The sequence below is a fragment of the Orcinus orca genome, chromosome 10 (genome assembly GCF_937001465.1).
Source record: "Orcinus orca chromosome 10, mOrcOrc1.1, whole genome shotgun sequence".
Classification (NCBI taxonomy): domain Eukaryota; kingdom Metazoa; phylum Chordata; class Mammalia; order Artiodactyla; family Delphinidae; genus Orcinus; species Orcinus orca.
The window spans coordinates 104,738,068-104,761,233 of record NC_064568.1 but is presented as its reverse complement, the minus strand read 5'-3'; the positions used below and the strand labels follow the sequence as shown (position 1 = coordinate 104,761,233).

At 46.2% G+C, this 23,166-nt stretch overlaps 1 protein-coding gene and 1 long non-coding RNA gene across 3 annotated transcripts in view; both read right to left on the bottom strand.

Annotated features, from left to right (window-relative positions):
* Positions 1-23,166, bottom strand: part of GMDS (GDP-mannose 4,6-dehydratase) — a 477,395-nt gene that overhangs the window by 190,236 nt on the left and 263,993 nt on the right. The window lies entirely within an intron of this gene.
* LOC117197079 (uncharacterized) lies at positions 6,757-20,675 on the bottom strand. Its single transcript, XR_007479502.1, has 3 exons — positions 19,532-20,675; positions 14,918-16,751; positions 6,757-7,004 (listed from the first exon to the last, which is right to left on the bottom strand). It is a non-coding gene; the product is annotated as an uncharacterized LOC117197079 (long non-coding RNA).

Below are 23,166 nucleotides of genomic sequence, written 5' to 3'. Positions count from 1 at the left end.
GGAACATACACTGGCCTCCCGTTTGTGGGCCTGAGAGCCACCAGCAGAATGCAGATGCCCAAAGCCTGAGAAGAGGGGCGGCCCTGTCCGTTCGGCATCATCAGGAAGATAATGAAATGCATCTGTATTATTCTTTACATTTTGTAGCAGGACTGATCCACGGACCGTGTGCAGACTTGGGTTTGTTTACGAATTAAGTTGAAATATTCTGACAGTCTAGCAGTTGCCACTGTTAGAAATTGCATTTCCGTGATTATAAGCAAAGGACACCGAGGTCGGCGTCCTGGAAAATTCACCAGATTGATTTTAGGATAAATTCTGCCATGTCCACCCCCAGCCTGCATTACACGTATGAACACGTGTCTCACTGTATCAGAGCCCCGTGTGTATTACGTTCATGAAGATCTACGCCCTTGACGTACGAGAAAAGTCACAGAGCTGAGAGCCGGGAGCCTTACGTCTCATTAGTCTGTGACTCCAAACATCTCAGCACATTGAATAAAACATATAAAATCAGACTAAAAGGATCCATAATGTTAAATCTTCAAACAAGAATGAAGCCTGGAGAAAACTGCTTAGACGTTACCCCTCATTTCTTACAAAGTAAGCTCATATTTAAGTTCAGATGGACCGGGTTAACAATGACTATTTTTACTGTTAAAATGCCCCAGGGAAGTTATAAACGCACCAAATATGCTATTAACCTTCCTTTATATTGTGTGCAGCTGTATGGCTTTGTACCAGGGACCAAACTTCCCAACCAGGCCAGCAACGTGAAAGAGGCTTTTTTTCCAAAACCTTTCGATAACAATGCTTTGCTTGTCACTAGATTTCCGTTTCTTTTTTTCCTACTACTTCACACTACTATTCGGTTTGGATTTTCCTTATTGCAATTACTTTTTGCTGAGGAGTGCATTATGCATTACCGAACAGGAGTAAAAACAGGCGAAGAAACGTCACGAACAGAGGTGAGTAAATTCAGATGTTTATTTCTGATGCCCAGAGTCAACACTTTCTTAACTCTCAAAATCCTTCTCCCTGACCAGTTTAAAGAGGCGTTTTTACCGTTTCTGTAGGGCCTTCCTCAGCTTCAGTAATATTAAGGATGGTCAGTCGATCTTATGAGAATTCAACAAAGATGATGATGTTTAGTCTCTTTTTCTTACTGTCTACATGGGAGGCTAGAATCTCTTCAGCTTCTAAAAGGGAATTTTAATGGCTTTCGATCGTTTACAAGCGCTGGCAGGCTCCATTAAAGGAGAAGTGTCAGCCACATTTCTGGGCCTTTCTCATTTCACAGGACTGAGATGGAAGCAGAGGCCCTGAGGTCGGCTGCTCAGGTCTGAGGGGACACGCCCTGTCCTCTGTCCTACTGTTTACACTTTATGAACTTTGTACTCAGACCTGCACAAAATGAGGATTCAGCCGAGGCCCTCACAGCTGTTACCTGCCCAGTGTACTGTCGCATGATTTCTTTTTGACATCCAACCACAGCACCTACGCAGGAGACAAACAGTGGACACGGCAGAAGTCCCACTAGGACCCTCGTGCCGTGTCTGCTCTGCTGGCGGAAGTGCTTTCCTCAAATGCTGCCGCTCACAGAAAGGCCGTCGACAAAGTAATCACTGAGATGGTTCTCATGAGAGAGACGAGAACAAAAACTTCCTCAGGCAGAAGGTGAGACTAGGCTAAACTGCAGGGTCCTGGGTGAGACTTCAACACAAAAAGTCAGCTCCATTTGGTGTAAAGTTGTGAACTTTTAGCGGTACCGGCCACCAAGAGCGCAGTGAGACAAGTGTAACTGCCTTAACGAGTCCCCTCCTCCTGAGACTGGAGTCCAACCTCTGCCCCTCCTCATGGGGCTGAACTTCCCATCTGGCTTCTGCTTTTGCTTTATGAGTCAGGAAAAACGACACGAAAGCCCTTGCTTCTGAGCGATCTGTCCAGAGGCCCCAGGCCGTGGATGGGCGGCTGAAGTGTCTGGGGTCGGGCAGCCCCGCCCTCAATGGCACGGACGGCTCGTAAGCCCAGCGCCCTCTGAGGTTCCCTGTGCACAGTCGGGGGCCGCACAGATGAGGCCACAGCCCTTGTGACAGTCACATTCAAATCGTGACACTTGACTGCATCCAAAGAACAATATCATAATTTACTTATTAAATGCCTTCAAATATATTCATCCTTATTTTAAGAAAACAGTACTAAGTCCAAACTTGACAGAACTAGAGAATCTTGCTTAATGATCGGACTAGAAGCCGACAATACACACTGCCCTTCTCCTCACTGGCCTTCCAGACCTCAGATTCTAGTGAGGAAGAGAGACTAAGCACATAACCAGTTAAAACCTCACAAAACATCTACATCATAATTTGTTTTTTAAAAAAAGGAAGAGATGCTATCCTGTAATGACCTATAGTGGAAAAGAATCTAAAAAAGTTTATATAACTGAATCGCTTTTCTGTACACCTAAAGCACAACACTGTAAATTAACTATACTTCAATTTTTTTAAAAAAGATAATCAATGAGGAAAAAAAGGAAGAGAGAAATTCAAAATAAATCAATGACCTGACTTTAATAATACATATTTTTAAATACTGGGAGTACGCAAATTAGATATTCAGTTAAAACATTATGATAAATTTTGTAATTTTTTTCAGTTTAAAGAAGTTGCTTCGTATAATGGGCTACTGCTCAACAATAAAAAATACACAACAACTGGGGTGAATCTCAGACGCATATGCTAAGTGGAAGAAGCCAGACTTCCAAGTGCTACTGCTGTAGAATTACATTTATATGTTACTCTGTAAAAGGCGGAACTATGGGGTAGGACACTCCGTGATTCCGAGGGGTGAGACATGGGAGGAGAAGAGGAAGCTGTGGGGTAGGGGCAATTTGCTGAGGGATGGGCTGTCCTAAATCTTGACTATGGTGGAGGTTACAGGACTACACGCAGTTACAAAACCCGCAGAACTACAGACCAAAAAGGATGAACTTCACTGTGTGTAAGTTACACCTCAGTAAACCTGACTCAACACCAAACAGCTGATATTTTTCACTAAAATATGGAGAGTTGTCCCAAATCAGACGAAAAGAGTCTTAAGAGCGTATGTTGCCAGCCATGAAAGGGAGCCGGGTCCACAGGTTTGGGTTTTCAGGAACTTGGTTCAGAAGGTAAAGGCATGCGTTTAGAAGCTTCAATAAGTCAAGTTCTCCAACTCACTGAGTCGCATATGACCAAATGCTGATGCGAGGGAGGTAAGAATCCCAGCGTTCCCGCTCCCCCCGGGGTCAACCAGCCGTTTCCGCTGGTGCCGCCCACATCTGCTCCACCAGTTCTGGCCAGCGGGCAGCATCTGGGCCAGGGCTCACCATCCCGTCGGGGCAGGAAACACCAGGCCTCTCCATTCAAGAGCGTAATTTACAGAAACCAGCTCTGTCTTTCCTCTGTCTTCCAGTTAGTTAGTGGCCTGCTTCTGAGCCAGGTGCCCGGAGTAAAGCCTGACGGGTCAGCCGCAGGCACGACGCTCACAGGATGGAGGGCTCTCAGGATGCGAAGGACAGAAAGCTAGACCAACAGCTCCCAAATTCTGGGCTGACAACATTCATTCCAGATGGACAGGTGCGCAGTCTAAGGGGGGAAGACGATGGGATGCGGTTAAAGACCACAGTCTGCACCATGAACCGACAGCACGGGGAACCCAAGGGTTCTAGAACCAGGAGGTTAGCGCGAGGCTGCTGTCTGCCCTGCACCTGAGTTAGCCATCGCCAGCGTTAACAGCTCTGGTCATTAACGGTCTGCCTTACGTGCAGTCAAACTCTTTCTTGTAAAATGTTATTTTGACCTTTGGAACAATATAGATGATTTCTATTCCCTCTACTAAATAACAGCCTCTCAAGTGTGAAAACGAAGCTTTCAAGTTTCCACTTTAGGCCAAAGCATATACTGAAGTAGTTTCTAAGAAATATTTACAATTGCCAACTAAACGACGTTAATTCCTTGACCGCAGTCACCAGAAGCGTCATTCTCTATCCACCATTCTCTGGTGGCCAGCAAGTCAGCCTTGGGTCATCCAGAAGCCCTAGGAGTTGAAAGGTCGCATAATCTCAAAAGGCAGATGCCAGAGGCTCTGAATGTTACACCAGCAATGGCTGGGGGGGTGGGGGGACGGCGGGCAGGGGCACTCCAGCTTCGGACACTGGGGGCACAGCCAGGGGTTAGTTCTACCCCAGAGCCAGTGGGGTAAGCAGCTCGGTCCTGCCTTCCAGAGGGAAATCAGGGGAGCCTGGCTCCTGTGACAAGAGCAGCCTCCAGGGCTGGATGCCAGCGCTACACAGCCTGATCCAATTCCCCTGATTTCAGGGCATGAAGCAGCAATGTCAGCGGCTAAAGGTCATCTCTGCAATCTCTCCCCTCCAAAAGTGAAAGACCAAGAGGCACCCACAGGTCACAGAGAAGCTGGCCAACTGGCTGGCCTGCTGTCACAGCCCTGTCCTGCGGCAGATGCACTTCCTTCCCCGACCACAGCGAGTCCTTACGAAGGACTTAGGAGTCCCACAGCGGGGCTTACGAACACGCTTGGTCCCGTTCAACTTTTCTTCTGAGAAAGTTCGTGTAGATTACAAAGACAAAATATAATTTATCTCTTTCAGATCTAAATTTAGTTAAAATTCAAACTGAAGAGCAGATATTATTGACTATGTTTAAGAACAGAGACATTCCACAAACCTTAAAATAATAAAAGAGCCTCAGAGAGGACATTTGCTTCAACCCCTTTCCCAACCATTGAAGTTTTAGTTACTTTAAACCTTGGAGTATTTGACTAGGATTTACAGAAAATAACTCGAACAGGAAGGGAGATGATGATGAAAGAACAGATATTTCTGCACTAGAACTCCTCATTCTTCACAAACCAGACCAATAAAAATAATGTTTTGTTTGATGAGTTAAGCTCATTTATTTATTTTAGAGGCTGTGGGTGATCCCTCGGTATTGAAAGAGAAATAAAAACTATTTTGTTTAATATTTCAAACTGAAAGAGTGGTTCTCCCTTTACATGAACATACCTTGGACAGGAGAGACGGGAAAAGACAAGGGCTCCTGCTGGCACAGCATCGGGCGGCCAGGGAACAGCATCGCCAGAGCCTGTCAACAACACTCACCAGCGCATCAGGTGCTGGGACAGCACAGCGAGCTACTGGAAAGACTTGGCTGCATATTTCAAATGTGTAGCTCAGAAAAGTTCCTTGCATTAGCTAGAATAAGGTGAACAAATATTAAAATCTTTCATAAAAAGAGCCTATGATTTATACATCCCCACATCTTGCTATAGCTCATGCTGATCTGTCTTTGCCAAAGAATCTTCCCCAGTTGCACCCAGCAAGCCTCAGATTAACTTGAAAACATCTAACTTCTTATTCATGTAGTATTTTCCTCGGTAAGAAATTGTGGATTTATTATTTGGTACTGTTGGAAGATATTCTTCTTCAGGTTAAAATAATGGGCATAACTGAAAAGCTGGTGGAGAAGAGAAACAATTTCTATGCACGTGATGATCATAACACTGTTAAGAAGTCTTTCCAAGCAGCACTCTCTCCTCCAAACATAAAATCCGCATCAGCTTACTCCAAACGCTGAGCAAGCATCACTAAATTAGAGAAGTTAAATATTGAAGTTATACATAATTTATTAGAAGTAGCAACTGCTTAGAAGCTAAACTAAGTAATTATTCTACTTTTTAACATGTAAGGAAGGATGCTTATATTTTCACTCCACAGAACAGGAAGAAAACTTTCTCAGGGAATGTGACTTTAGACATTAAATTCAAAAGCGTCTGCCTTTGTTGCCTCAGTGGCCTTTGTCACCTGTGACTGGGGGAGTTGGCAAAGCCACCGAGAGGGAGGGGGATTTATCAACGAGCTGCAGCCGGGGGTCACACTCACAACCGCTAGTTTCTCGGAACACACGGGAAAACTCGCCACAGGAAAAACTCTAGCAAGTCAAAAAGAAAATGTTTTAGGATTTCAGCTTAGAGGGTATATTTTTCCTATTTGTTTTAGTACATTTTTGTGTGTAGGATGAGTGGACTGGAAACAGCACCCACAAACGCTTGGCTGTAAACCCTGAAGTGTTATGTAATGTGTCCACATAGTAATTCCTCATATCACACTTCCAAACACAGGAAAACGTGTGTGTGTGTGTGTATGTGTGCGTCTTCCAATATAATAGGGGCGGGAGGGGAAGTCTCCGGGTGATTTTATTCAACAACTCTAAATTTACATGAAGTATCTGGGTAGCTTTTTTTTAAAAGAACTTTTGTGTAGCATGAGAATGGGCTATTTTATACTAGTGATTTAAAGATTCTGACACCTCCTAGAAGCTTTTAAAACATCATATACATTAAAATCCCTCCTAAGTAAAGATTTAGACGTGCTCTCCTTTGCTTCAGCTCATGCAGTGAGGACACCTGCATGTGTATGTCTAAACAGCACAGAAGGTGGACAGTGTATAAATCCCTCTACCTTTGGCATTATTGTAAAGCACACACTTATCAATAAAATGCAAACATGTCACATGCATGTGACTCCCTTCATATCTGTGTTTGTAAGAACTTCACAAATCACCAACCTGTAAAGTTAGGAAAAAATAAAAAACAAGCTGGGTAACATATTTTCTAGTGTGTAGCCTTAAAAAGACATTAACCAATTTCAAACAAATTAGCCAATAAACCAACACGAAAAAAGTGGTCATTTTCAACTGATAAGATTAAATCATCTATGAGAGGCAGGTCATAACATTTTATTTATGAAAAAAATTTTAAGTCACTTTTTACAAAAATAAGGAATATGTTCCCTAGTTTATTATCAGTTCAAAAACAATCGGAAGAAGATGAAACATGTAGATTTGCGTTACTTATACAACGTTTCTTATTCGTTGGTCTTTTACTGCATAGGAATGGCACCTCGATTAATCTTTCAAAGCAGGGATTCCGGAAGCTATAGTTAACCTCTGTATTAGAAAAAAAAGACAGGAATTTCAATGCAATGTATCTAAATGATGTAGTTCCTAACAGCATTTTTAAAAATAGAAGTATAAATTTAAAGAACCGTGACAAAGGAAAAACGATGAATTAATAAAATAGCATTCCACTCTTATTTTCTAAGATTAGAAATAGTAAATTATTTATTTTTACTACAATTAAGAACATTTTAATGATCAGACAACTGGGCAAAGCTATGAAGTAGTGGGTCAGTCTATGGCGACATGGAGTTTTCTTTTTACACAGTGGACGTGAGCGTGTAGCAGGGAGTGGGAACAACCCTACAATCCCCATTCCCGGTCTTCATCCATTTAGGAGTGTTTACTACATGTGGCAAAGGTAGATTTGCTGGTGATGAACTCGGGATAAAATGGAAAAAATGTGAACCTTGACCTTCTTAACACCACTTAAAAATCAGAACCAGGCCCCTCCATACACCACCCCACGGCCTTCAGCTCGACACACTGGAAACCTGACCCCTCGTCCGGGCAGAAAGGAGGCCTGTCAAACTCCAGCTAAGCGGCAACCCCGCGGCGTCCCCCACTCTGCTGCCTCACCCCCGCCACCAGAAGACAGAGAGATTCTTCTAAAGAAAGCCCAATTTCATATGGATTCTAGAGTTTACAACACTGTCTGACGTAAGAACTATTTTTGCCTTGTTTTCAAAGTTCATTTGCAAAACATATCACAGAGGATATAAATCTGGACTCAACAAGAAAGAACGTTTACATTTTTATTGCTGGAGCATAGAAACTCCACCATCTGTGTTCACTGGGTCCCTCTTCATGCGTTATCATCTAAACCCACCGAAGTATCCTGACTTCATCGCCCCCCTTCAGACATCAATTGCTTTCTGTAAGAAATGTTTCTCAACTAAGCTTCTTTATAACCTTTCTTCCCTGTTTTGCCCTTGATTATAGAAACTTTTATTTTACATCTCCTCTCTCACTTCTTAAACCTGGTAGATTTGCAACAGTCGAAAGAGCAGTAGCAGAGGCGACAACAATTCTGTAAAATGCAGCACATGCACAACTGATCTGTGTTTATTTCCAAGAGAAACAGAGATGCCCGAAAATGCCTGTTGTCCTCTATTTTTCCAAACTCAAAAACCTGAAACTAGGCAAAAATGAGGTGAAATTTCGCAACAAATTGAGCTAAGGTGATAAAATCCATGGGGAAAGAGGAGGAGAAGGAGATTAAATGACATTAAAAAATATCCAAGTCTTCATTTGATTAACTTTAATCTAATTAGAAAAAGTCACTGCTCGGTTCCCAACCAAACAAGGAGGCCTCAGAAGGCTTATGTAAAAAGAAAAAAAAACAAGGTTAGAGCAGCAAAAATAATGCTGAATTAAAGCACTCGGAGGCCGACGGCTTTGAACCTGGGCTCCACCAGCCCTGTAGCCGGCGAGGCCGTCTGCAGAGGCCCGGCTCCTGCTAACAGAGCCCCCATTGTTTCCAGAGGCAGTGAGAAAAATGCTGCTTTATATCTGCTCACACCACAGCCCCAAGAAAGGCGGCCGAGGGTGCCCAATGCCCGGGAAGGAGAAAAATGCGGGGTTACACACAGCCCCTCCCCCCTCCCCACCATCCCCACTCACACAGAAAAACACACCTTTCTGCTAGAAACTACCTGAGCTCCACTCCTGGCACGCAGGCTGCGGCAAAGGATGTTATGGTGGCGCATGATGTATACCTGGAAATTTCTGATTCATGTGGCATTGGGCATTTCTCTGCCCTCTACCCACCGCCCCTCCGCCTGCACCTCAGCTCACGCCTCGGCCGGTGCGGCCTGGCAGCCCAGAGAAGAGCCCGCACCTGGGGGGATGCGGTGCTTCCACACCTGTTCAGAATGTCTGTGCAGTAGTTAACGATGAACGCTTACTCCAGACCAGACAAACAGTAGACAGTGCATGTGTGGATATGCATATATGAATGGGCAATGTGGCTGGGAACAAAGGGTTTACTGTGTGAGCTGAATCAGTGCAGGGGACACGCTTTAAAAAAGCTGGAGCTTCACAGAGTTTACATTACAGACGGGAAAAGAGGCTTAAAAATGTTAAGTGCTTGGAGCTACTGCGGGCCGTGCAGAAGGCGGGTCGTCGGGCGCGAGCAGGACCCAGTTTTCAGTGAAGGGCAGGCCTCAGCCACCAGACCAGCAGGTCCACGGCCACTTGGACTGGCCTCTTGAAGTTCAACGACAAAACCTGCCGAGATCACAGCGAGGAACACACCTGAGAGCTTTTTAAAATTGTTCTCTATAATATACGGGTTTTATTCCTAACTTTGGAAAAGGCAGAGCTGGGAGGTGTCTGGTTGGGAGCTGGGGCCGCAGGCTGGGGACTCAGGCGGCCGCTCTGCTGCCCTGGCAGGACAGCCTGCTCGGGTCCTTTCCAGAAAGAAAAACCACCCAGCACAGCAAACTCACAGGATGATAACAGAAATGCATTTTTTGGTTTATACTACATTAATAGTTTTGGGAACTTTCGAATTAGCACCACCCCCCAAAAGAGCAGTTAACAAAGCAACAGTGTTGTCCTTCAGTTTCTGCAAAACTCTGCTTCAGACAAGTCGCACGGATACATTCAGCCACGTTTCTCAATGTACTTACAATAATTTTACAGAATCTGTGTGTTTCCTTCTGATGATTTTAATTCGGGTGAATTCTCTAATACATGGAAAAATGACTTTGAACTCAAAAGCATAAATTGTAACAATTTTTAAAGTTGAAATATCCACACACTGCATTTTTAAAGGGCATGCTAATATAGTCAAAATAAGGGACACTTTAAAACAGTGGTTAAATCAGCATCATAAAATAAGCCTTACAAGTTTTCTACAAAGTTTTTTTCCTCTCTGAAATGTTAATGAAGACATATCTTATTTATACTATTATAGGGTAATACAAGCAATTAGGCACGAGTCTTAAGAGGTAACAGTAAGGTTACGTCTGACAGATTTGATAGTGTTTGTGGGCAAATACAGACAGAAATAATTTTGACAAATCTAGAATCCATCCATCTGGATTTTACAACACAACTCTGTGCACTCAGACCACCAGAACACTTTACATCCTAAGGTCCACTCAGCCGAAAAACGGAAAACTCAAAGCCTTCCCTAATTATTACACGAGAAGGTCTCCACCACAAAGATCCTTAGAAACAAGTGGACACGCATCTTAGATACAGATCAAGGTATAAGAGGAAATTTCCCTTTATTGCTTGAGTAACTTTGAATTATTCATAAGTATGACTCAAAGATGTTTAATAAAACTAAGTCAGTAAATCAAAAGAAAATTCTGAGAAAACAAACCAGAATAAAAGTTAAAGTTGGTGAGAGGTGAAACTAAAAGAAAACCCACGTTCAGGAGCCCTGACAAGGGAAGGCAGAATGTCTGCAGGTGGAAGAAACATCCTGTTATTTCATAGGTGTTTTCTCCCCAGTGAGGCCACTCTAGGAGTGCCGGGTCCCAAGAGTTCACCTTATCTCCCAATAGCTGTTCTGCCATCAGGAGCTGTTCACCCATAAATGTACTCACCAGTCTATGCTAGGTGGGTAACCAGGTCACCTGGGAAACACTTTCCTGTGTTGATGGGGTGAGTATACAGATGAGCAGGGGGGCGAGTGGGGATCTGGACTGAAAGCACTTAGTGTCATAAACTGAGTGCATTCCCATCACGAGACCGCCTCAACCCCAGGGGACAAGAACGATGGAAGGAAATTGAGAACACGGCTTTGCAGAGCACCGAGGTGGGCATTTTTACATCCCTTCCTTCATTTAATAGTTTGAAAGGCTCTTTGAGTTAAAGAATTTTACAGATGATGAAATTTATCTCGGAGGTGTCACACGGGACAGAGCTGGGGGTCATTCCTGAATCTCTGACTTCAGTTGAGGGCTCTTTCCGGACCCTCTGCTACCAAGGTTGTAAGTAGATGTTGAGTAGCTGTAGAATGTACAGGAATATATGGCATAGGCTGTGTATCCAGATACTTAATATCCAGGAAAGTAGCTCTGTAACCAGAATCTTAGAAAGCAGTAATTGTGTATTACTGGAAATCAGGAGTACAAAGGTACAAACCTCGAGTTATGAGATAAGTAAGCACTGGGATGTGATGCACAGCACAGCGACTACAGGCACCAGGGCTGGGTGGCACATCTGAAAGCTCCTAAGAGAGTAGATCCCAGAAGTCTTCACCACAGGGAAAGAAAACCTTTTCTCGGGATCTATGTGAAATGACGGATGCTAACTTTCTGTGGTGATCATCTCACACGGATGTTGTGATCAAGTCATTGCACTGCACACTTTAAACTCATACATGGCTGTGTGTCAAGGACATCTCAATAAAACTGGGGAAAAAGAGGAATCGAGAGTAGATTCCGTATGAATATTTAAAATTTAAAATGTTCGTTTAAAATTAATTACTCATAGTTCACACGCGCTGTCCTTCTAAAAGTGATTTAAGGACACCTTGTAATGTGAATACCCACAACTGAAACAATAACATGAGAAGGAGATATTGAGAAAGGGAGCTGACACCATGTCGTGACAGCAGTACGGACGTCGGGCCCCTCTCGGTCCCCAGCAGATGGGCAGCTGCCGCCAGGAGGGGCCCCGGGCGGCGCGGTTCCCAGGATGCTCTGCTCTGGCATGGGCACAACCAGGAATGCTTTCAAGGGTGCCTCTGTAGATGCTCACGTGTTCCCTCGGTTTCTGTCCTTTGTGTTTTAAGGGCACCCTTAGAGAAGGCAAAGGCCCCCAGAGATCAGCCCAGCGCAGGCACATGTGATTCAGGCGCGCACTCCCTGGCCAGCTAACCCAAGGCTGCAAAGAAGAGCCGGGCAGGGGTCTTTCTTTTTGCAGCAATGATTTCAGACTCTCTCTGCTCTTGGCAGAGGCTGGAGGGTTGCGCAGATCTCGCAGGTGGGGTACGTGGGTGTCCTGAACTGGCCATCCGGGCCCCGGCCACGGCCATTAGGTGTTTACCCAGGAATGTCTCTGACATTGTTAGGAACTGAAAATCCCAGGACCATCTTACTAGCAGGGGAAGAAAGTGGATGGAAATGTTTACAGGCAGAAAAGAAAGCACTGAGGGTCCGCAGGAAGAGCCCACAGAACCCACAACCAGGAGCGCCGTTCAGGAAAGAGGCAATTCTGTCCCGGGGCATTGGGTGGGCTCTCTCCCCGTCACTCTGGAGGACGCTTGGTAAGGACAGGAGCGGTCGCCCCCAAACACGGCCCGGCCCTCCTCCTGGGGGCGACTGTCATAAGCCCAGTAGGCTGGCTCCTCGGGACATTCCCCCCGACCCCAGAAAGGTGACCCTAACAGGGTGGGGGGCTGCAGGCGGAGGGGGTCTCTGACCATGCCTGCCCCCCCAGAGGGAGGGGCCGCCCTCTCACTGTAGGAGGAGCAGGTCACACGGTGCCTGTGCCCTGGGCAGAGCGGGGACAAGGCTGTGTGACAGGCGGCTTCTGCCCACGGGCCACTCGGGCACCTGCGCTGACGTCTCCAGCTCAAGGGCGTAAGTGGAGGAATCGGTGCTGGTTTCTCCCAGTCGCTCCTGCTCTGGTGCCGGGTGATAACCGTGGGACTGCTGTGACCGGCTTTAGGAAGAAGTGTGCTTTGTGGTCCCTGCTGTGTCGCTGGACCGTGAGGAAGCCAGGACACGCCTCCCACTGCCCCCGAGCGGGAAGCTCAAAGAAGGGCGCATCGTTCAGCTCGGACTTTCAGGCCCATCGTGCCCTTGACTCGCAGAAGGAGAACACGTGCCCATCAATCCGCAGCTCCACTCTCTCTCCCCTCCCCCAAACAGCCCCCCACGCGTGTTCAGAGCACGGCTGTGCCACTCCAGGCCAAACCATCACCGAGGCTCCTGCCCGCGAGGTGGAAGCCTCGGATGGGCCGGGTGCGCCCCACCCCAGCACATTTGGTCTTTTCAGAGGAGGAAGCGCGCTGCAGCGCTGGCCACCCGGGAGACAAATAAACACTCTTCTGTCCACATACTCCTCTTAATAGAACGCTTACTGTCGCTACACCCAAGACACACCTATGAAGCTTAAAAAGTCATTTAGGAGTAGTACACAAAACACACTATTAGTTAAATGAAGCCATGTGATTAGCTTTATTTTTCTTGATATCACTTCTCATAGACGGCAGACATGATAAAGTTGACTGAGTAACTGATTTCTGTAAGCAAAGAAATGTGCACGGGCCCCGGGGCTGAGTGCCACCTGCCCCAGGTGCTGGGTGCACGGCATCCCCCGGCCACAGACGAAACACATCCAGGCTTGGGTGGCTTCCCCTCGTGTCCTCCAAACTGAACACAGCCGTCCGCGCCCCAGCCCTACCGCCCACCGCCGCCCACCCCCTGCACGCTCAGACGTTATCGTTATCTAACGACGCTGTGAGCATCCAGACGAGAGGCCCCAGTGCCGTGGGCTGAGAAAGGGCCGGCCGGGCGCAGGCGGGAAGCCCTCCAGCTGGGGCCTGCTCGTGACTCTTGGCCTCGCTGTTTGAGCCTTTCTGGCATTTTTATTGCCTGTTGTCTCAGTGATAATGTGCAAGCATAGAGATATATTAAAACCCTAAGTAAATACATTCAAAGAGAGAGAAAGAATAGGCCATTCGAGAAAACAGCACGAGAACGTTAATTCCGAAGCAGCACGTACAGAGAACGCAGTATTGTAATTTTTCAAATTGCCATAAAAGTGTTAGTTGAGGCCATTATTATTTCAGTTGAGTGCTTCGGGGAGCACAGATAAATAAATAAATTATAAATGACATTCCATGAAATGAAAAGCTGAAAGCAAGCCCTGGTGAGCTGGACTTCTCCTGTCCCTTTTTGTTCCGGAAATACTTCGTGAAATTGTGAAAGCACTAATCTACAAAAGAAAAGCGTAACTACCTTCACTTCAGATTTATCTGTTCCATGCTAATACAATAAAATTGCTGTATGAAGCTGCCATTGCTAATAATAAGGAGAGACAATTATGATGTATTCTTGTAAGGATTTTTTAAAAAGTTACAAACAGCTCAATTTTTCCTTATAAGTCTCATAATACTTTCTGCACGAACATAGTCCAGACTAAGATTAACCTCATGGGACTTCCCTGGTGGCGCAGTGGTTAAGAACCTGCCTGCCAATGCAGGGGACACGGGTTCGAGCCCTGGTCCAGGAAGATCCCACATGCCGCGGAGCAACTAAGCCCGTGCGCCACAACTACTGAGCCTGTGCTCTAGAGCCCGCGAGCCACAACTACTGAAGTCCGTGCACCTAGAGCCTGTGCTCTGCAACAAGAGAAGCCACCGCTCGCCGCAACTAGAGAAAGCCCGTGTGCAGCAACAAAGATCCAACGCAGACAAAAATAAAATATAAACAAATAGATAAATTTTAAGGAAAAAAAAAGATTAACATGGCAGGAAACTTGCCCTTTTTTCTTTTTCTTTTCTTTTTTCTGAATGTGAACAAATACACGATATTGATCTTAAAGCCAAGGAGCCCAGAAGTGCTGGGACATTGTGCTTCTGGTGACGTGGGAGCATCTCTGGGCTCCAGACTGTTTCCCGGGCAAATGAAGTATGAACTCCGAGTGCGAGCAAAGCATGCTCCCTCCTACGACTGGACAGTTAGGTTCCCAGATCCCTTTTTACAAATGAATCTCTCCCTGGCCCATGTACTATCTCCTGCCCTTACCGTCCTCTGTCTTTACCCGCGGACAGACCTCCACGCCCACAGCAGCAATGTGGCCCGAATGCAGTGCTGAGGGGACAGAGGACGCCCACCAGGCTACCAGCAGGGACAGCTTCCTTCCCACAAGGGGCTCAGATGATACTTTAACTGTAATAACTCGATCCATATTAAAGGTAACAATTCAACACTTACTATTTCTATTCTCTTGCCTATGACTTGCATGATGTGTGATATATATGCCTAATAAGCAAGAAAAATGATGATTAATGCTTCACGGAAAGGCTGAAGTAGAAATGAACACATTTGTTTGTAACTAGACTCTTCTAAATTCTTTTCCCCAGCTGCTCTGTCAGAACTTACTCTCTTTGCAGGGAAAAGATAGCCCTTTGGATGAAACAGCCCCCATTTGCTAGCTACGTGTGACAACATCCAAAAGGGGTACAATATATCACCCAAACAGCTCACAAACCGGCTGGTCACATTATTTATTACGAGCCACACATGTGACAAATTATTTAGCTCAGTTGATCCTAATATGTCAAAGAGCAAGCAATTAGCCAGCGCAGTCAGAGGGCTGTTTGTGGAATTTATGGAAGCGCTCAAGCGGCCCGGCACTTCAAAGCCCCATTAAGGGGAACCTTTTAATGACTCACTGGAGATGACAAGCATTACACAGCACATATGGCAGCCGAGAAGCTGGCGGCCGATTCTGTTACACTGGCCTCCGTGGCCTCCCCTCCCCAGCTGTTTACGTGTCTTCAGCGAGGGCTGGGCTGCGTCAGCATCTCGGTGCTGGTGCCGCAGACCCGGGCTCTGGGAACTGCTGGAACCCCACACTTTTCTGGGTCTGGGCGAGTTATTCCACAGACGAGGAAAGACAGAAAACTCAGACAGCCAGGGGCAGCCCGGGGACGTCCGACGAGCGGCCCTTCCCGCTCTGTCCCTGTACTTTATAGAGGCAACGTGACAGTGAGAACCCCCCTTCCAGGCTGTCGGGAGGGCAAGGGGGTGCTATGGGGACGAGGAGGGTCTCGCGGTGAGCCCCAGGGATGCCGGGCGAGCGCACGTGCCACCGGCGTCGTGCACTTGCACCTCCTCCCAGCACTTGCCCTTCAGGCGGCTGTCACTCGGGCCGGGGGCATGGCCGCCCCGCTTTGGGGAGAAGGGAATCTGGGGCAACGGCTCTGAGCGCAGCGCCACGGTGTCTCTGGAGACGGGCACACGGGTTTCGAGCCTCGGCATCCGGCGGCACCGGGGCAGAAGGAGAGAGAGAGACCCGGCCTGAGACGCCTGCCTGGCGGGTGAGAGGCCCGAACCCGAGCGCTTGCGTGTTTGTAAGTGATGACGACCCCGGCTCTTTATCAGGGGTGTCGGGTGCCTCGGCAAGGCCAGCTGGGTGGGTGGGAGGAGCTGGTGACAGCAGCCAACCAACCCCCACCCAGGCCCCTCGCGGGGAGGGAGAGGCGAGTGTCCAGCCACACCGGGGGGCCCACCCCTGCCCACCCCTCACCTCCTGCATGAAACCCCCAGCGGCTGCGCTTCCGGGTCCCCCAGGGCCACAGCAGCACAGCTTGTGAGAGGTGGCAGCCCAAGAGGGGACCGCCGTCTTTCACAGGGCTCGTCCCGCGATGTCCCCCGGGGACAGCACTGCCGCCCAGCCTCCGGGCCGCCAGTGCCAGCAGTCACTCTGTTCCTGACTCAAGTGTTTCACTCTGGCCTGATGGAATTTCAAATTCATTACCTTGCTTATACGCAAAAGCTGATGGAAGAAACGTGAAATTTGAGAGGTGACACAGAAAGACGCGGACGTTTCTTCCACAGTGTGGTTTAAATGCTGACCCTCCCTCCCAGTGCACCTTCTATCCAAGTGCTGACAGAACTGGGGACCACGGGCAGCCTCTCAATTATACTGTTTTGAACAACTAAGTACCATGGCAGGGTGGCAGGGCGAGAGGGAAGACACACTCGTTTGAAATAACATCAATCAGTCCCAGTTTCCACGATTCAAGGGGCCACGTGAAAGAATCTGTTTAAAAAAGAGGTAAAAAAATGAGCTGTAATTATTGTGAGCATGACCTCACAATTCTAAGTGTTCGATGTCAATGCAGACGTAGAATTCTATCCCTTTAGAAAGCTAGACTTTTGGGTGGGGAGCACCCACGGCCTGTCCACGCCATGAAGGAAGCAGCAGCACGTTCTCCCACCAGGGGCCGAGGTCCCTTGGGATGGATGTCCCCTAGTGGGACCAGCAGTGGATTCAGAGCCCTGGGCGGAGTGAGGGACTCTGGGAAAACGACAACTCGAAAAGATGCCAAAGACGCGTTTGAGGATATTAGATAAAATTGTTTTATAAAATGCAAAAAGAAAAATTCCAATATTTCGAAGTATCCTTATGTTATTTAAAATATGAATATGTACTTAATTTAGCAAATTAAATATTTATTTAGTCACTTAACCATTTTGTCCACATTCCTTAAGGTTTAAATATTCGGTTGGCTCAGAGTACTTTTTGTTTCTTCCCTTTGGAAAATATGGGACGGCCTCATATTTGAGGTTACCTATTCCTGGGCATGTGTAATTCAAAATAAAAAGAATACAAAACTGTAAAATACCGTAAGAATATGCAAAAAAGTTCTATTCCAAAAAAACTCTTTCAAATGAATGAATTTGAACTAATGTAAAAGAACATCAATCTTGATGTTTGTGATTCAGATTTTATAGACAATATTCGAATAACTTTTATTTAACCAAATATATTTTATTTTCAATCTTTTTTCCATTTACATACTACATAAATACGTAACACACACACAAAAACTGGAAAAGTATGTGCCAACACAATCTCTGTTAGGATTAAAAAGATTTTTTTAAGTATATAAATGCTAAAAGATACATTATAAAAATATTTTAGTCATTTAATTAACACACACATGCACACAAAATAAAACCCATGGCACTCTATTATCATCTCAAAACTGTTAAACACCAGAATTACACAGGTAGATTAGAAATCAGAAGAGATTTTAAGACTATGGAATCTTGACAACTAAAGTCACTAAAGTACTGTATATCAAGACGTTCTCAATGGGTTTTTTAATCTTGGAGTATTGCCAAATATTTTCACAATTTCTATTTGCCAAAGTAAACTTGACAAAGTAAAATGTGCTCAGAATAAGAATTAAGATTGTTCATCTCATGTTTTAAAATATGCAGGAAAAAAGATTTTGTGTGCACGTGTGTGTTAATTAAATGACTAAAATATTTTTATAATGTATCCTGGATTGCATCTTCATTAAACAAAAAGATAATTCAGGGCTTCCCTGGTGGCGCAGTGATTGAGAGTCCGCCTGCCGATGCGGGGGACACGGGTTCGTGCCCCGGTCCGGGAGGATCCCACATGCCGCAGAGCGGCTGGGCCCGTGAGCCATGGCCGCTGAGCCTGCGCGTCCAGAGCCTGTGCTCCGCAACGGGAGAGGCCACAGCAGTGAGAGGCCCGCGTACCACAAAAAAAAAAAAAAAAAAGATAATTCAGTGTTGGTAACACTAGAAATATGACCTGCGTTTGGGGTTATGCTGAGGAGCTGAAGGTGATGAGAAAAGAAAAGGCTTTGAAGTGAAACGTAAAAGAGATCATTTATTGATTTATATAATCCTTAATCTTTAAGCAAAGGATGTAATCCTCATGATGCAATAAACAGACTCCGAAAATAAATGTGAAGATTCGTTAAGGAAACAAAGCTCTGCCCAGGTTCCTGGGAGGCTGTGGGGTGAGGCTGGAGAAGGTGGAAGGGCTGGGAGCAGAAGACCCAGGTTCATGGGGGGCTTTCAGGCAATTCCTGAACTTCTGTGATGTGACACTCCCTCACCTAATAGGGGACAACCATACTACCCAGTGCCATCGTGAGCACTGATTAAATGAGGTGACGTTTTCTGAAAACTCTGACACACGACACAAACGTTAGGTATTAATACGGACATTTGTTTGTTTCTGCAATGAACTTTTACCTAGAATATACCATGAAATAAAACTCTCCCCTTCCGTCCTGATTTATAGTGAAAAATAAGATAATTAATTCTCCTACGTACAGCGTTCTCTGATCACCTTTACCTTTTCCCTTGGCGGGCAAGCCAGGAAGAGTGACCTTGCAGGAAAAACTTCCTCGGGTAACAGTTATGGCTAAACTGCCCAAGTAAAACCACTTGCCTCTATGACTCGGTATCAGAGTCCCCGTCCTTCTGGGGACAAGAGAAGAGAGTTTCTCACAGGTTGATGGACAGCAGTCCCCGCAGGGTCACCTCAGAGATGCTGCGCTGCTGGAACTGTCACTTCCAACCCCCAAGGTCACAGAACGTTCCTGAAGTCTCAGGGTCAGACCCACAGGAGAGTGGTCTCAGTTTGCTGCGGATGACCAGGTGGCCAGCAGAACCACTGACGGAAAAGGTTAAGGGGCCTCAGTGGGGAAGGGATGGCAGGCACACGCTCTCACCAAGCGGCTGCACCCTCTTCACACCTGGGACACTCTACATAAGAGCAATCCAGACACGGCCAACGTGGCCACTGAAAAACACCGGGAGAGATTTAAAGACCATCCTGCAAGGTGCACTGTTTCCTTGGCCACCTGGCCCGGCAGCCTTTTACCGTGTGCATCTCAGGAGGTAGGGGTAGAGGAATGTCACATTGTTTGAGGGATGCTTCCTTTGGGGAGTAAATTTATACAACTTATGAGATCTAGAAGCAAAATGCTCTTTAAGGCAAGCACCCAGGATTCAGAGGTCAGCCACACCTGTCTGCATTCTCCAGCTCACCTGAGCATGTGACTGGCTATGTCCTGGTCCAGCGGTGATGCGTAACTGCACAGAGAAATACCATCTCTTGAGAAAGCCCTCCAGTCACCTATGCAAACCAACCTGCGTTAGTTAATACCTCAGGGACCTCCTTCCATTGTTACAACCACGGGTGTTCTAAGGGATGATGCGATGTGTTTACCCTCAAAATTGTAACCCGCGACCCCTGGGGAGCCCCTGGCTCTACAGGTGTGCTCTGGAGCGTGTCCACATAGACGGCTGACTCGCAGTCCCATGGGTCTAGGCTCTAACATTTCCACTGGTCACGTTTACAGAAGGGTGACAAGCGTGGAATGAACAATGCCCATCAATGTACATGTTAATGCTCTGGACAGGTATTATTTAATCCCTAGAAATAGGAACTGAAGTATAAATGAACCCAGTGTACTTTCTGCGGAATCCAGTGGAGAACCAGGTCGATGATTAGATATTTGGAAAACGGCACTTAAAAATAAAACTTAAAAGACTCCCATAAAAGGGTACTTTCCCAAGAGAAATGCACTCAAGAGAGCAAATGGTGGAAAGCAGGGTTTGAGGCAGCCCTCGCTTTTCTGCATTTTCCTGGGCCAGAGCGACCATCATGCCCCCCGTCAGGTATGGGGACTGACTTCAGTGAGCCTGCTGCTCTGGTACAGAGTGGACCTGCTGAAGTCAGAGGCTGTGTCGCATTCACTGCGTCATCGGTCCCCAGTGCAAAACTGGTAAGTCGCAATAAATGCCAGTATTCTAAAAATATTCCCTGTATAAACTATTATTAAAAACTGTGAATAAGTAAAGAGCGAGCCCAAAGAATTCACGGATTATTTCTAAAATTCAGTTATGAACATGGAAAAGAAAATAATTTACTGGTGATTTTCTATTTAAACAGATAGTGGGTGCGAAACACAGAAAAATATTTAGACTTAGGTGAGAAGGACAACCTGGCTGCAAGAGGAACAGTCTCGAAAGTGCACCCAGGCAGCGGCAGAGCCGCTCAGAGCCCTCAGAAATCTTTGAGATGCAACTCTGGATGGTGTGGGTGTTGACCGGCTAAGGAAGCCAGCTGGCTGCGTGAGTAAACACAAGGTGACCTCAAAATTATGAGCTGATACAGGCATTCTTATGTTAAGTAAAAGACTATTCCTTGAAGAGAGAAATGTATTCTTATTTCTTAGCACATTACCCCAGTTTTTATATTGAGATAATAACAGGCAAGTTCTTTTCACTATAGATTTTCTGTCCTTTTTACTTCTCTGTGTTTAAGCAGCAGAAAATCTAGTACTGGAAGGTAAACATCCTGACAGATGATCCACTAACTACCAGGTCACGGGCAGGACAGACGCCTCTGTGGGTTGGTCTGGAAATGCACTGTGGTTCTAAGACATCTCTTAAAAGACATCTCACCACCTTCAGGTAGTGAGTTCTGATCTGGACACAGTGCAGGAGACCCGAGAGGGTCCCGAGGGGTGGCGGGTCCCTCCCGGCCTGGGCAGCTCAGCCTTTCCAGGTGACAACCCTGCCGACCGTAGCTCTGGACTGGAGGGGCTCGGGGGCACTGCTCATTTTGCTTCAAGAACAGATGACCTTGTTCTCCCCATCTGTGGTGTACAGAGCACCCTGGCGAACAGGAGGAGAGAGACCGTGGATTGCTTTTACTCTTCAGCAAGCAACCGGTGTGTTATTTGCTCGTATGTGAAGAGTGGTGAGTGATGCCGTGCGTTCTAAGCGGAGGTGGTCACAGGCAGGAAGGCAGAGCGAGACAGCGAGAGGGGAGGGAAGGAATACTTGCACAAGTATTTTACTGTTATAAGAAGGCCTTCAGAACGGTACCGGGCTAAAGTGCGACTTACTACCCCCGTTCTACCCAGCCCTGTAAATGCGCTGTTTGGATCCTAGCCATTCAGTGAACGTGCAAGCGGCTGCTAGAGTTGCTGTCTCTGCCAGGAGAGTCAGAAAGTGTGCACTTACGCAGCATCTGTCAACGCAAAGGCAGAAGCAATACGATTGGTTCAGCATTCTCCCAATTCCAACCCAATTCCAGTAACATATTCAGAGGATCACGAGAAGCAAAGATAACTTCCGGCGGCAGAAACGAAGCCCCACGTCCAGCTGTAAATCTCAACCACTGCCCGCCCAGGGCTAGGCCTCTGCATGTCTTCTGGTGAACACTGAAATCAGCAGTTAAATCTACACCCTGATTAGACAGCATTAGGTATTCAGTAGAAAAATTAAACTAGAAATAAGGATATGATAGTAGAAATCAAGGATAAAGAAACGAAAAAAAGAACATCCTGTTACCTTGAAACTTTTAGATGAACCAAAGGTAAAGTAATTCCTGAGGTATATCCTTTAGATGGAAAAAGAAGACATTTTAGAAAAGAATATTCTTCTGTTCTCCGTAAAGAAGACATCCATCTATTAAAAAACAGGCAGGAGAAAAAGAAGGCATAAAGGAATCAAAGCGACCAAAGAGGGTGGAAAACAGAAGGCTTTTCCTGCAGAAATGGAACCTGCGACACAAGTGATCTGCCTGGACGTACATCCAAAACATGGAGGATATGAATAAGGAGATGAAACAATGAAGGAAAGCTACATTATGTACATTATATATTTATATTATATATTTATTTTTACATATTATATATATTGTATATATATATATAAAATGCCCCCCACGACACTGTAACCAATTTGCAGCCAAGCCCTTGGGCTTGACAATCAAACTTGTAAGACCAAACTTTTTAAAAAAATCATTAAGCAATTTTAAAAAAAACAAACAACTGAGATTAGAAATGAAGTTGGCTTCCTTTCTAGGAAAAGAGAAGGCTGAATACAGGTTTAAGGAAAGTGACTTTGTAGCACACCATCATCAGTCTTTCCCAGGTGGCCTTCCCAGGCAATACTGACGAAGTCGGCAGAAGCGGATCTGAAGAAACAACATGCTCTTAGAACCGCAAAGATGTGATTAAAAAGGAGCCGCGTAAATGAGACGAATTTATCTACCCCACAACGCCTGCTCTGTTTTTCACTAAACCACCCGTCTCTCATCTCGGTGTTTCAGCAGGACTGCTCCAACTCTCATCCCAGAAATCCCACTGAGTTTACTGGAAATAACGGGATTCAGATCACTCAAATGACGAAGAGCACCTGCTTTCCTGGAAGATGCACAACGGGAGGAAGCAGGAGACATCACTCAAGACGCGGTGCGAGGAGCAGCCGTCAGAGCAGCTCAGGCAGAGTCACAAGAGGAAGGAGTCAGCGCAGCTTCAGAGGAGCACAGAGCGAGCAGGGATGCCAAATCGTGCAGCTACAGAGAAAGTTAATAGACTCTTTTCCCAGATAAGGTCCTATGTCAAGGAATCTTCATCCACAAAAGGTAGTCAAACTGACTACTTCTGAACGCACATAGAAGTAGGTTTCTTTGTGGTAAGTATTTCATCTTTAGAACTTCTTTTCTAAATCAACCAAGGAAGGCACTGGCTTAAAAACATGGTGTGGCATTTCCGAACTGGAACATCCAGTTTACTGCTGTCTAAATTAAGCATCTTTACCAGGCAGCAGGGCTCTGAGAATTCTTTGCAGCCCTTGGTCCCGCAGAACTGGAGACAGAGAAAATT